At 44.5% G+C, this 13686-nt stretch overlaps 1 protein-coding gene across 1 annotated transcript in view; it reads right to left on the bottom strand.

Moving 5' to 3' along the window:
* Positions 1 to 191, bottom strand: part of FAM169A (family with sequence similarity 169 member A) — a 68673-nt gene extending 68482 nt beyond the window's left edge. The window contains exon 1 of the mRNA XM_037000365.2: positions 12 to 191. The gene's annotated coding sequence lies outside the window, so the exon portion shown is untranslated. The remainder of the gene's footprint in view (positions 1 to 11) is intronic.
* Positions 192 to 13686: the final 13495 nt, after the last annotated feature.

Below are 13686 nucleotides of genomic sequence, written 5' to 3'. Positions count from 1 at the left end.
AGCGCACTCACCTCGGACGCGCCCCGGGAGACTCTGGAGCCCGGGAAAGGAGGCGGAGCCGCGGGAATGAATGGAGCCCGCTGATCGCTGGCGACCCCCGGCCGGTTCCGGCCGCGCCGCTCGCGGCTGCCAGAGCGAGAGCGGCCGCCTCCCCTCGCCCGGGTCGGCCGCAGCCCACCGTGCCCTCCGCCGGCGTGACGCACTCGCGCCGCAACGCCTCCAGCCCTTGCAGCCGCGCCGCGCCCGCGCCCACCGCGAATCCCCCCCGCCTGCGCCGTTCGGCCCCTCCTCAGCGCCGGAGATACCGCCCTCCCTCCCTCGGGGCCCGGCCGTCAGGCGGCGGCCGGGCAGGTGCGAGCTCGGCCAGCCTGGGGACGCCACGCGGCCCCCGCCTCGCCCCCGGCGCCCCCTCTCCCCGCCCTGGTTGCCTTCGACAGAGCGCGACGCCCCAGCTCAGGGCTAAGGCCCAGTGTTAAAGAGTGACCTTGGCTTAGATATAAAAATAGGTGTGGGTAAACTGCGGGGACTACGACTCTGGATTTGCGTATTCCCTGGACGTCAACATTCGCAGACTCCTGTTTGCACACCCCTGTGGAGTGCTCCAGGCTGGAGGGGGCCCCCCCGGGAATGTACACTGGGATGGTCGAAACCATCCCGGCCTCCGGGCAGGCGTGCGAAGGGCGCGGGCGAGGACCGCCTGCCTCTGCCCCGCCACCTCCTTTCTAAACCCAACGCCACCTAGGAATATGCAAAAGAATAGAAATCGAACGCTCCTTTCACTATCTGCACTAGCCCATGAGCCCGGACTTCCATCTTGAGATAACAAGGAATTACTAAATTACTGCGTTAACTGTTTCTCTTTCAGGATCTGCACACACGAACTAACTCTGACCAAGAGGACGGGAGTTTCAACCTCCTTTGCTTCCCCTTCCAACTCATTTCTGATCCCTTTAGCGCCTAGAGCCCTTTTGCTAATTACAGTCCCATGGAGGAAAGGTAGGCCCTCTGGTATCTAAAGCAGGATAGATTTCTTAAGAGTAACACGTGTCATGGTTTAAATATGTTTAAGACATGTACTGAGGAGCAGCACTGCATTTCTGTAATGTTATACATAAACTCTGGAAAATAAGCTCATCATTCAGGAGCCATGATACTGCTTTCAGCTTATCCAGTAAATTTGAAATTGCTTCTTTCATCCCTCGGAAATATTTAGCAAGCACAATACCATTTCACGATTTACTAATTATCAACGAGATCAAAGAGTTCAAAGAATATTTGTTTATAGAGATATATTTGACTCATTTTTTTAAATCAAATAGACTTTTCTGCTTCAAGTTACTCATGAAAATCAACCTCATGTTTAATTTTTATATTAGAAATCTTAAATGTTATACATCAAACATTTACCATTTTTAGTGGACCTCAACAATGAACTAAATTTAATTGAGCAGGAATTTTTAATAGTTGGGTTTTATCCACAGCAAACCTTAAATGAAAAATTATATATATATATAAATGAAAAATTATATATATATATATATATATATAATTTGAATTTGTATCTGTAGAGCTCCTACATATCTACGTAAGTAGGAGACTCCAGGGGAATCCCAAACAATTGCTACTTTGGGAAGATAAAAAATTTTTTGAGTACCAGATACTACAGGTGTTGAAGCCTTAGGCCTTAGTGTAAAGCTAGCCAATACAACTTTTTTATAATGTTGGAAATACATGAGTGTGGTTGGCTTTTAGCGTTTTTTTAGTTCGTGGGTACTTGTACCTGGAAGGCTTGTCTCCCACATGTCTGGCCATGATGTTAGGAATCAGAACTATACCTGTTAGGCAGAAAGAAGTGAGTGGGATGAAAAGGAGAGAGGGGTCCCCCAAAAATGACTCAGGGAGTTGATCAGATAGAGCCAGAGAACCAGAAATGACTCAGAGAGTTAATCAGATGCAGCCCCAGGGTCCAAGACTCAGGAATGTCCAGGGTCTCCCCAGATAAAACATCAGAAACATAGGCACAGCACAGCCCATGTTCTCATTCCACCAATCAGAACAAACCTAGAGGGCCAAGAGCTGTCAATCAAGGACTTTTTTTGCCCTGCCAAAACAACGTAAAAGAAGGCTTAGAGCAGCCTCGCCTGTCTCACCTTAGTCAGGCCTGCTCTGTTACTCGATATAGAGTACATTAAAACTGACTTTGCTTTCTTGACTTCGGTTTCTCGCCTCACTATACCTGACTTCCCTGCGACACGGAGCTGAGTTCCTTCCTTCCTAGCACACCCACCCAGCTCCATAAAAGAGAGGGCCAATGGCCTTCACCCAGACAGCTAAGTCCAGCTCTCTTCTTGTGGCAAGGGTTCTCCCTGCTGAGGCCTAGGAAAGAAGTTCTGTCTTCCTAGGTGAGGAGCATCCAGTGAGAACACCCTGGCTTCATTCTCTTTTCTCTTATTTGAAACACGTTGCAGCTTCCTATTTAAGAGGAAAAAATCATTTACTTCCCTCTTTGCCTGAGGTACATTAAATTTCGCTTGTGTATTTACCCATACTCTGAGGATCTGTGAGCTCTAGTGGGCAAAGAACTAAAAAATGAGTTAACATGAATGTATACTGTAAATTGCTACCAAAATATTTTGAAATAGACTTTGAAGCTTTTGTCTAAAAAGTTTTGAAGAGAGTAAAAGGATTATTGCTTTGGCTTATGATTTTGCATATGCTTGCTTTATTGGTTAAGTTATAAGCAGAAGGAAATATGTTGAGTTCTCTGCATTTCCAATATATGCTAAAAAGGGAGTAGAACCATCTTAAGACAAGTTTGCCACAGCACTGAAGGTTGGAGGTTGCTAATACAAATGACCCAGAAAAGAGCCCTTAAATTGTACTGGAAAAGAGGAACTCCTAATGGCTAATGTTTTTGACTGCTAGTAGATTGCCAGACATGCTACTAAATTCTTTGTGGACATTAATTCATTTAATTCTCATAACCATCCTTCGAGGCACATACTAATGTTATGCCCAGTTTACGTAAGAGGAGATTGAGGCACTCAGAGAAGCTAAGTAATTTGCCCATAGTCACACAGTTAATAATCCTGGCTGTTTGGCTCAACAGCACACTCTTTTAACCAGTATTCTATACTACCTATCATGTTCACAATATCTTATGTCATATGATTGAATTTTGCTTTTGAAGCCCTAAAACATACCAAATACCCGGTGCCTTCATGTTTAAATGATTTTCTTAGATCTAGGAGTATTTTCCTGGACATGAGAGAATTAAACCCTTAGTTAGAAAGAAACCTTGTAAAATTTGTGATAAATACTAAGAAAAATTGTATTAATCTGTAAATTAGAAATAAAAAAATTTTGACATCTTCTAAGGGTAATTGCTCGCAAGTTTTTTTCAAGTTTCAGAGTACAATAGTAAGTTTTATTTATTTAGTGAGAGGAAGAAACACATTTCCTCAGAAAAGATTCATCACCAGCTTTGACCCTCCATTAGACTTAAATGGGTAGAATTAGGTTCCAATGTATACAATGTAAGTTTTAAATTCATAAAATCACAGTGGGAAGGTTTTAAGGACTGAGGCAGCCCAGGGAGTTCTAAATCTAAGATACTAGCAAATTAGTTAACAAGTTAGCTAATAATGGCAGGCATGGCAAAGGAAAATGAGAATGCACTGTCTCATGCTGGTACTAGAAAAGGGACTCCACATCCAGGAATGCTTTATGTCTTCCTCTGATACATATGTCACAGGAATGCTTTTAAGATTAAAATCAGTATTTTGATAGGGTTTTCTTTGTCAAACACCATTACTATCTTGCAGATTTCAAATTCCTGAGTGATACTATGCACTGAGGAAAACAGAACCATCTGAAGAAGGAGAGAAGGAACAGGTTTCAGAAGGCTGGTTACATTTGTTTCTTCTGCTTTGGTTTGGTCTAATATAAGACAGAATGTTACGTTTCCTTTGCTTTTAAGAGAACATGTGGTATTTCTCATACTACTAATGAAAAATTACATAGTATTTACCTCCATGGCAGATACTGCAAAGTGCCTGATCAATATCCTTCTCCCCTCTTCTCTGACAGACCCAGTTTTCAGGGTGGCGTGTGCCCAACTAAAACTATTTTCCTCCCAAGACTCCTCTTTTAGCCTGAATAGATTTTTGATCATTTCATGCAATGAAATGTAAGCAGAAAACTATTCAGTATGACTTCCAAGAAAGCTTTTGTTTTCCTGCTAAAAAAAGGACAGACTCAAATCCTAGATATCCCTTTGCCTTTGCCATTTGTACATTTTTCTTCTTCCTATCTTGAAGGAATACTTAAATCTGGGATCAAAGCAGTCCTCTTGTAAATTGTGAGCTGCCAACAAGAAGGAAATCCATGCATTAACCAAGCCAGAGTCAAGAGAAAGGAACCTGGGGTAATGAGGACATTCTGGAGCAGCCATACCAGTTCCTGACTGCCTACCTGCTCTCTTCTCTGTTACTTGCCAACAAATGCAATCCTAAGAATCAAAGCTAAATGCTGTCTCCTTAATATAGCTACAAAAAAAGAACACTCTCTATAACATACATATACTATACTAAAAAGACACTATTCTTTGATTTTGCTGTTGTATTAAGTAACCTCATTTTGCAGAAGTCAGTGCTCTCTTTGACTTACCTACCCAGTGTTTTGTGAAGAAAACACATCAATTCCTGATGATGAAAAGAATATCTTATATTTAACCATATAGTGCACTTGATTTTACACAGTTCACACGTGACCTCAGTTAAGTCTCTACTATCACTGTAAAAGCTGACAAGTAGCTGTCATAGTCAGGAAAGAAGTTACTGGCCAAAGTGATCACCATGCCAAGTATAAAAGGAATACACAGAAAAGTATAATGATGTTTTTCATTTTTAATTAAAAACAAGTAGAAGACTCAGGATGTTAAACATGGATCCTAAAATTAGAGTAAGTAGTATGTATTTTATAGAAAGCATCCTGGTGATACATAACAAAAGAGATGAAAATGTAAATGTGTTACCCATAATACTACTCTTGGAAATTTATCCAAAGGAAACTCTAGGAAGAAGAAAAAAAGTTATGTGCATGAAGATGTCATGAAAGCATTTTTTAAAGAAAGCCAAAATGTATAAATGCCATGATGTCTAATAATAGGTACATTGCTATTAATAAAAGAAATCTAAAGGTTTTGCCTATCTTATTGCAGGCCATAAGAGGTATTATTTTTAATTTCTAATAGCTACTGGCAAGGCTTATTGAAATAGCCATACACTCTATAATAGGTTGGCATGCAAAACAAAATACCCATCTGCAGGCAATGTATTACGCATGATCACGGTTGTCATTATTGCTGGATTACACTTACTAAACACTTACATGCCAGACAGTGCACCAATGGGGTTCAGAGCAGGCCACCCCAAAGTGTTCCACTTTAGCATGTGCATTTTTAAGAGCTGAAGACAATCAAGGCCCAACAGATTCAAGAACAGCTTTTAAGCTCCCCCTTAACTGCCTAAAGAATTTAGATAGGGTATCTGAACCAAGAAGAGAGGCATTACCAAAGATAACTTTTTTACATAAGACAGACTTTTCCACAGGACATGGCAAATGTGTTTGCCCCAGTTAGTTACTCTCCCCATTTTCTTGTGAATTTGCCTTCCCCCCTTCTCCTTAGCTCAGGATGCTATGTAAACCTCAATTTTACATAGGTTTTGACTGTGGACAGCCTCTCATGTCTTTGTGAGGCTCCCATACATGTATGTATGTAATTAAATTTGTTTTCTCCTGTCAGTCTGTTTTATGTCAATTTAATTATTAGACAAGCCAAAGAACCTAGAAGGGAAGAAAGTTTTCCTCCCCTACATACTTAAGATGTCGTTTAATCCCTGTGCTTTCTCTAAGGTAGATATTGCATCTTCATTTCAAAGATGAGAAAACTGAGGTTCAGAGAGGTAAAAGAATTAATTCAAGGTGACAGAGGAAGAATTTGATCATCATACTGAATTACTCTAGACTTTAGACACTATAGACCTAACTGAGACAGGGACTGTGGGTGTAGTCAGAGTAGGGGAAGGGCCTCTAGAAAAAGACCCCTACCAAAACTCTGTATTAAACAATTAAGCAAAGTCAGAGTCACATTAATTCTCTAAAGTAAAATACCAAACTCGGAATATAAGCATTCTTCAGTGAGATTAGTTAAAAATAAAAAGCCAGGAGTAACTTGGCCTGGAATATTTGAATATCCCCAGACAAGAAAATGAGGTCAGCAAAGCCCATGTCTTCATTGTGTCAATTAAATGAGGCTATTGTAAAATGTACTTTAGCCTGCTGAAAGGCCCAGTTTATCTTCTTTAACTTTCCCTAGATACTGCTTTTCCTCCTCCAGCCACTAATCAAGTACTAGATAACCTGGGCAATTAATATAGCAAGCGAGCCCAGTCACAAACAACACAGTAAAAACAAGAAAGATTCCATCTTAAAGATAAGATTGCATTTTAAAACCCAAAAAGAAAAAAAATAGGTTTCTTAACATAACAGACAATAACCCAGGCCACCTTGGGAGCAGGACAGGCAGTCTTGATTAATATGCTCCCAAACCAAGAAGCTACTATTCTGGGAAAGAATCAGTAAATTTCTTGTGTTAACTGTGCAAAATAATCCAGAAGACTGATAAGAAACTTAGTATCTCTTGAAAGATAAATATTTGAGGACCATTTGGTGGGTCTGTATCCATAGGCCTTTAAAACCCATAGACAATGCACCACCACAGGCTCTCTTGTCCCCTCCTGGCTTGAGCCAGGAGCTCTATCCTCTCACTCTATCTCTAAATAAAAGCCTCTCCCTGGCTCTCCTACCTTGAGTGTTTGCTAAATTCATTCTTTGACTCTGCAAACAAGAACCCCCGCATAGTAACTATACTACTTCTCTGTTAATACACATTCAACTTCTAGAAAACATTTATATTAACACCTTCTCACCCAATATTTATACACTGATTAGCTCAACACATGTCTTTGAAATGTCTGTTATGCCATGCACTATGCTAGATAAACCTTCAGATGTGATAACACGTTGACTGGAACAGCCAGAGCCAGCAAGATATGTGGATGAGTCCTGTAGAACAATGGCTTACTAGTAGAATTGAGAAAACAACTAGCATTTTTAAGTGTGTGGAATGTCAAGAAAAGAGGCTGAAAAAGCAGGCAGGACCAGTTATTCTTTTTAAAAGTCCTAGTCAACCATGGTAAAATTGTAATATTTCCAGAATATCTCACCTGGCTTTAGTACATCTGCATATCAATACATGTTCAGAGGTGGAAAGTATGGCTTTAGTGCATTTGTATCATTCCTCAGGGGTGGAGACAAGTTCATCTCCATAGCAATGCGTAATTACCTGGACAATGAGGAGGGCTTATCTGTACCTGAGAGGAGAGGGGGAAGCCTTGCTGGTTTTGCTTCTGTTGAGGCAGGAGAAATAGCCCTGGACTGCATTATTGTAAGCAATAAACCGGTTTTAAACTTTATTTCTCTGTTCGACTGATTTTGGTTTTTAGAGGTATTTTGCCCCGAGATTTCCCCTCCCTGGACTTACACATGGGAAGGAGTACACTCAATCCCAAAGGCAATGGAGAGGTACTTGAAGTTTGTTTCAAGACTAACATGACCACTTGTACTTAGCACATTTTCTCAGGCTGCAATGTGGAAAATGAATTGAAAAATAAGACTGGAGGCAGGGAGCCAGTTACAGAACTGATTGATTAATCTGGAAAGTCTGGTCTAGAGGTAAAAGTGAGGATGAAGAGTAAATGGATTCTAAGGCTCAAAAGAGGGAAGTAGAATATGGGTAAAATTGCAATATTTCCAGAATCTCTCACCTGGCTTTAGTGCGTCTCCACATCATTAGGTATTTCCAAAGGTGGACAGAAGTAGTTTATCTCCATATTAATAGGTGATTACAAGGGTTGGGGGAGCAAAGGCATATCTGGACCAGAGAGGTTGGTTGGGGTCATTTTTGGCAGTTAGGTAGGTCATGAGAGCCATGGGTGAGACAGAGGTGAACAACTGCTTATAGGCAATAAATGAGTTTCTCCCACTTTATTTCTCCCTTTGACTGATTTCAGATTTAAAGGTAATTTGCTCCAGGCTGGGAACTTATTTTCCCCCAGAATTATACTTGGCAATAGTCAGCAGGACCTCTGAACTCAAAATCTGTCTTCATGGGTGCAATTCTTGGGCAGGCAGCCCCTAGGTGATGCCGGGGTTCTTGTTCATAGAGTTGAAGAATGAACTTGTCAAACAGTCAAGGTAGGAGAGCAAGGCAGAGGCTTTTCTTTAGAGAGAAAGTGAAAAGACAGAGCTCCTGACTCAAACCAGGAAGGGACAAGAGAGTCCTGGGGTGGTACGTTGCCTAGGGGTGTGGATAAAATGAGAGTTCCTGTGGCCAGGATTCTCACCCTGCCGTGGTTGACTAGCTCATTGCACACCTGTGGGCAATACATGGCTGTTGACTCCATAAAAAGAGCTCCACCCAGTGCTATGGACACTACACGGTGGCAGGGCTGCAGGGCTGCAAGGCTGCAGGAGAGCAGAGCAGAGGCTGGAGTGGTGGCAGTGCCAAGGACAGAGGCCCAGAGGAGGGCTGTGCAGAATGACTGTGCAGAGAGGCCCAGAGGATGGCTGTGCAGGAAGGCTGTGCAGCCAGAGGGGCCCAGAAGACAGCTGTGCAGACAGAGGTGCCCAGAGGCAAGGGGAGAGAGACCTGCATGCAGACTTGCTCTGAGTGAACAGGATTTTAGTGACTGATCTGCCACCTGGAAATGAAGTTGGGTATATCCCTTTCACCCCAAAGAACATTTTACTGTCAATTTCTTTGGTCACATTGAATCCATAGCGAACTTGCCCAGGGCTGAAACCATTGGCAAGACAATTGGCGAAAGTCGGCAGGGTTCATTGTTGACCAAGAAAAAAGACAGGCTGCCCTTATGGGAGGGGTGCTTCATTAGGCTGCCCCTGTGAATGAGGAAACAGTGGATCATCCCCCAGTGGGTATGTGGTCTGAGGTGGCTTGCCTCCTACAGGACTGGGCCCCACCCCAGGACTGGAGGTGAGTGGAGGTGACACCTGAGGCAGTAGGGGTGGCTCTTGGTATAGTAAGCAGATCCTTTGAGAAGTAGAGTGCCTGGGAGGCAGCAGTGACTGTGGGTTGGCTGCTTCTCATAGTCTTAAAAAGCTCTATAGAGGAAACCCAAGAAATGGCAGTGTGAGAACGTGAGCTGCAAACCTCTGTGGATTCCCTGAGGAAGGAGATGGCATTAATGCAGGAGGAGGCCGCACAAGAGCACCGGCACCAAGCTGCCATTGGAGACGATACGGCAGTGCTGCCAGGTGTTCTGAAGGAGGAAGAGGCCATCAAGGAAAAAAACGAACTCCTGAAGGAGGCACAGGTGGAGGTGGCATGAGAACACCAGCTGCAAAGCATTGAGCTGAAAATAAGAGACCTGAAGATGAGCTGGAATTGTTGTGACACACTGTAACAGAGGAGGCACTTGGGGGAGTGGAGAGAAAGGTGCCAGCAGCCCCAGAAATGGAGGAGCTGGGGAAGGATGAAGGGGTGGTGCCAGAGGCACCAGCCCCTGCTGTATTGAAAGTTCCCCAAGGAGAGGAGCAGCCCCCTCCCCAGGTCGTGGAGCACTCTATGCTCCGCTCTATACTCAGGCTGAGCCGATGGCTGTAGGACTTAGGGGTGGATGGAATTGTTCTGCTGGAATCAGAGATGGGAAAGCTGTCTTCCCTGACAGTGCAGCCCACCTTGAGGCAGCGATTACAAAATGTGAGGTGACATGTACAATAGCTGAAGCAACGAGAACCTGGAAAGAAATAAGACCTGTTACTCACAGGAGGAATTTGAGGGGCCTTGTGAGGATTATGAGGACCCAGATGTGGGTTGATTTGATACAGGCAAGAGTAGATGGAACAAAATTAGACAGGAAGCCAAATAGGATCTTACTGGAGCTATGGCAACAGCTGAAACCAGAGCAGCAGTTCCAGCCATTAAGACCAAAGAGGCAGAGGTCAGAGACCGCCACGAGTCCGGTCTGTGAGACTGCAAGACTTTTTGCTGGAGAGGCTGGAGAACAATGTTCAAGCTTCCTTGCACAGGGACCATTGCAGAGGACTAAGGGCACATAGATTGGGAGGAGAGAATCCTGGAGGGGTGGAGTGTCGATAAAATGAGAGTTCCTGTGGCCAGAATTCTCACCTGGCTGTGGTTGACTAGCTCACTGCACACCTGTGGGCAATACATAGTTGTTGACTCTATAAAAAGAGCTCCACCCAGTGCTATGGGCACTACATGGTGGCAGGGCTGCAGGAGAGCAGAGGCTGGAGTGGTGGCAGTGCCAAGGACAGAGGCCCACAGGACAGCTGTGTGGGAAGACTGTGCAGACAGGCCCAGAGGACAGCTGTGTGGGATGGCTGTGCAGCCAGAGGAGCCCAGAGGATGTCTGTGTGGACAGAGGGGCCCAGAGGATGGCTGTGCAGACAAAGGTGCCCAGAGGCAAGGGGGGGAGCCTGGCTTGCTGCATGCAGACTCGCTCTGAGTGAACAGGATTTTAGTGACTGACCTGCCACCTGGAAATAAAGTTGGGTATATCCCTTTCACCCCAAAGAACGTTTTGCTGTCAATTTCTTTTGTCACACTGAATCCATAGCGAACTCGCCTGGGACTGAAACCCATTGGCAAGACAAGGGGTTTTATAGGCAGTTGAGAGACAAAGTGCTAGGGATGTACACCTGCTAAGTGGTCTCAAATACTTCTGAAGAAACACTAAGTCTCTTATTAGTCTTCCTGGTTATTTACAAGAATTTTACTGCTCTGATTTCCTCCCAGGATAGCAGCTTCCTGGTCTGGGATCATATCACTCAAGGCTGCCTGCTTTGCTCCCAAGGTGGGCTGAGTTATTGTCTTACTTTTTAACTAATTGGGTTTCAAGATGGAATCTTTCCTGTTTTTACTACGTTGTTTGGGCTTGCTTGCTACATGCCCAAGTTGCAACAAATCATGTTTAGGGCTGGAGGAAGAAAAGCAGCACTTGGGTAAGTTAAAAAAATAAGCTGGGCCCCCAGCAGGCCAAAGCAAATCTCACAATGGTTATCTTGCTTTGTTTTTTTCCAGAGGCCCTTACCCTACTCTGTCTAAGCCCATGGTCCCTGTCTCATAGGGATAGTGGGGAAGTCCTGGTGACTACAGTGGTAGTGAGACAGGGACTACAGGTATAGTCAGAGTAGGGTGAGGGCCTCTGGAAAAAACAAGGTGGGATATTTGCAGTCAGAGCAATGTAACTACATGCAAGGAAACCCCCTAGTAAACTCTGGTGTTAAACATTCAGCTCTAGAGTCATTCTTCAGTGAGATCAGTTAATATTCCCCAGATAAAGAAGAGTAGCACATGTTTTTTTATGCTAATCATTTATAATCATGTATAAGATTCACCTTAGCATGCTAAAAGGCCCAGGCCTATGTGCTGTCTTTCCTCCTTCAGATCTGATGAGGTGATTTTGCAAACTGGGCAAACTAATTTAGCAGCCATAACACAGTAAAAGGCAAGAAGGATTCCACCTTAAAGATAAGATTGCACTTAACTTACTCTTTAGCAAACAATACCTCAGCCCACCTTGGGGGCTAAGCAGGTGGCCTTGTTCATATGCCCCCAGACCAAGATGTCTGTATCTCAGGGAGAAATCAACAGAGCAGAAAGTTACTTGTATCAAGTTAATTCTAAATATCCTAAGACCACTTAATAAGTCCACACCCCTGAGCTTTTTTTCATGTTCTTGAAAAATCCTCATCTGCCAATAAAACCCCTAGACAACGCACCACCCCGGACTCTCTTGTCCCCTTCTGGCGTGAGCCGGGAGCTCTGTCCTTTCACTTTATCTTTAAATAAAAGCCTGCACCTTGCTCTCCTACCTTGAGTGTTTGTGAAGCTCATTCTTTGCCTTCATGAACAAGAACCCCGGCATCAGTAGATGGTGTGGCTTCACCTAGGAGCCCCCTATCCCTGGAGCTTCCACTTGGGGAGCCCCTAGTGGGAAACTGTTCTAGGGTAAAAGCACCTCCTAGAATGGTGGACCCTTCAACTGGGGAAGGGTGGAGACACTGGAAGCTGTGGAATTAGCCCTCCAAGAGATACAAGTCTGCTTAGAGGCCCTGAGTGGCTGTGTAGCAGCCAAAACGTGGGATGTTTGTTTTTTTAGATAGTAGAAAGGGTTATCAAGGAGAGAGACACACTTCGGCCAGAGAGAGACACATTTCAGCAGGATATAGACACACCTCAGCATTGCCTGTAAGAACTGGGCAATGACCTATTGGATGCCCTTAAGAAAGACAGAAAGTTATTGAGAAGATGGGCTGCACTCCTGGAAGATACGTTAACAGTGAGGGAGGAGGCAGCAGGGAAATCCAAGTTGCAGGAGGCCATCAGGGAGGAGAAGCAAAGAGTGGTGCCTTCAGCCCCAGAGGTGGTAGAGGAGATGTTGGGGGAGGATGAGGTACTGGAGCTGAGGGTAGAACTGTTGCTGAGGCCACCTGAGGCCCTCCCGGTTATAATTAAGAAAGTAAAAACACAACAACAGTGGGCTCCTCAGGGGGAGGGGTCTCCCTCTCCCCACGTTGTGGAGCACTCCATGCTCTGTTCCTATACCCAGGATGATCTGGTGGACATGAGTGTGGGGTTTCAGCAGAAGCCGTCAGAACCTTTGCCTATACGGTTTTTCCATCTCTGGGATATGGGGATGGAAAACATTGTTATGGCAGGTTCTGAAATGGGTAGACTGGCTTCTCTGACAACTCACCCTTCCCTCTGGCAGCAGTTGAAAAGTGCCCATCACACCTCAGGAAATCAGGCACTTCTGGATTGGCTGATAGCAGCCATCAGGGCAGTTTGGCCTAATCAGAGTGATTTACCATACTTACCCACTAGCTGGAAAATGTAGGCAGAGCTCCAGCAGGTGCTATGTGAGCTCAGCATGAAAAAATCACCTATAAATGGATCCCCAGGACCCGATGGGGAGTTGTTCACCATAGGAATGAGAAATCTAGTGCTCCATACAGCGTCCTCATCTCTCTTTGGGAACCTGGTAACTACTCTTGCCCCTCACATAGGGCAACCCTTAAGTGAGGCTACTCGTACTTTAGCAGATCTGGGGGAGGTTGAAACAAGAGCACGGAAGGAAGTACAGGCTATGACTGAAAGGAGAGCTGCAAAGGGCCCCATGAAGGTCTCAAGGACCCAGATGTAGGTTGATTGATAAAGGCTGGGGGTAGTGAAAGAAAAACTTGAAGTGCAGCCCAATAGGATCTTATTAGAACTGTGGCACCAATTAAAGCCAGAGCAGCAGTTCCAGCCACTGAGGTCCAGGACATGCAAGCTGGAGGCAAAGCCCCATGCCTGGCTGCCGGAGTCCAGCTCCAGCAGGGGTGTGTGAAGCCCAAAAGGATGAGACGGAGTTGGTGCATGGAAAGACAGAACAGAGTCAGATGGAGGTTGTCTCTCAACGAAGTGCCGATGACAACTTTATTTAGACCATTTTGCACAAGGATATGATTATTTTTTATTTGTTCTTTTGATTAACAGGCATAGGCAAGCTTTTTTCTTTCTGTTTCCTTCTAATC

The sequence above is a fragment of the Manis javanica genome, chromosome 1 (assembly GCF_040802235.1).
Source record: "Manis javanica isolate MJ-LG chromosome 1, MJ_LKY, whole genome shotgun sequence".
In the NCBI taxonomy this organism is placed as follows: Eukaryota; Metazoa; Chordata; class Mammalia; order Pholidota; family Manidae; genus Manis; species Manis javanica.
The sequence above is the reverse complement of the archived record's forward strand: the minus strand, read 5'-3'. Positions and strand labels throughout refer to the sequence as shown.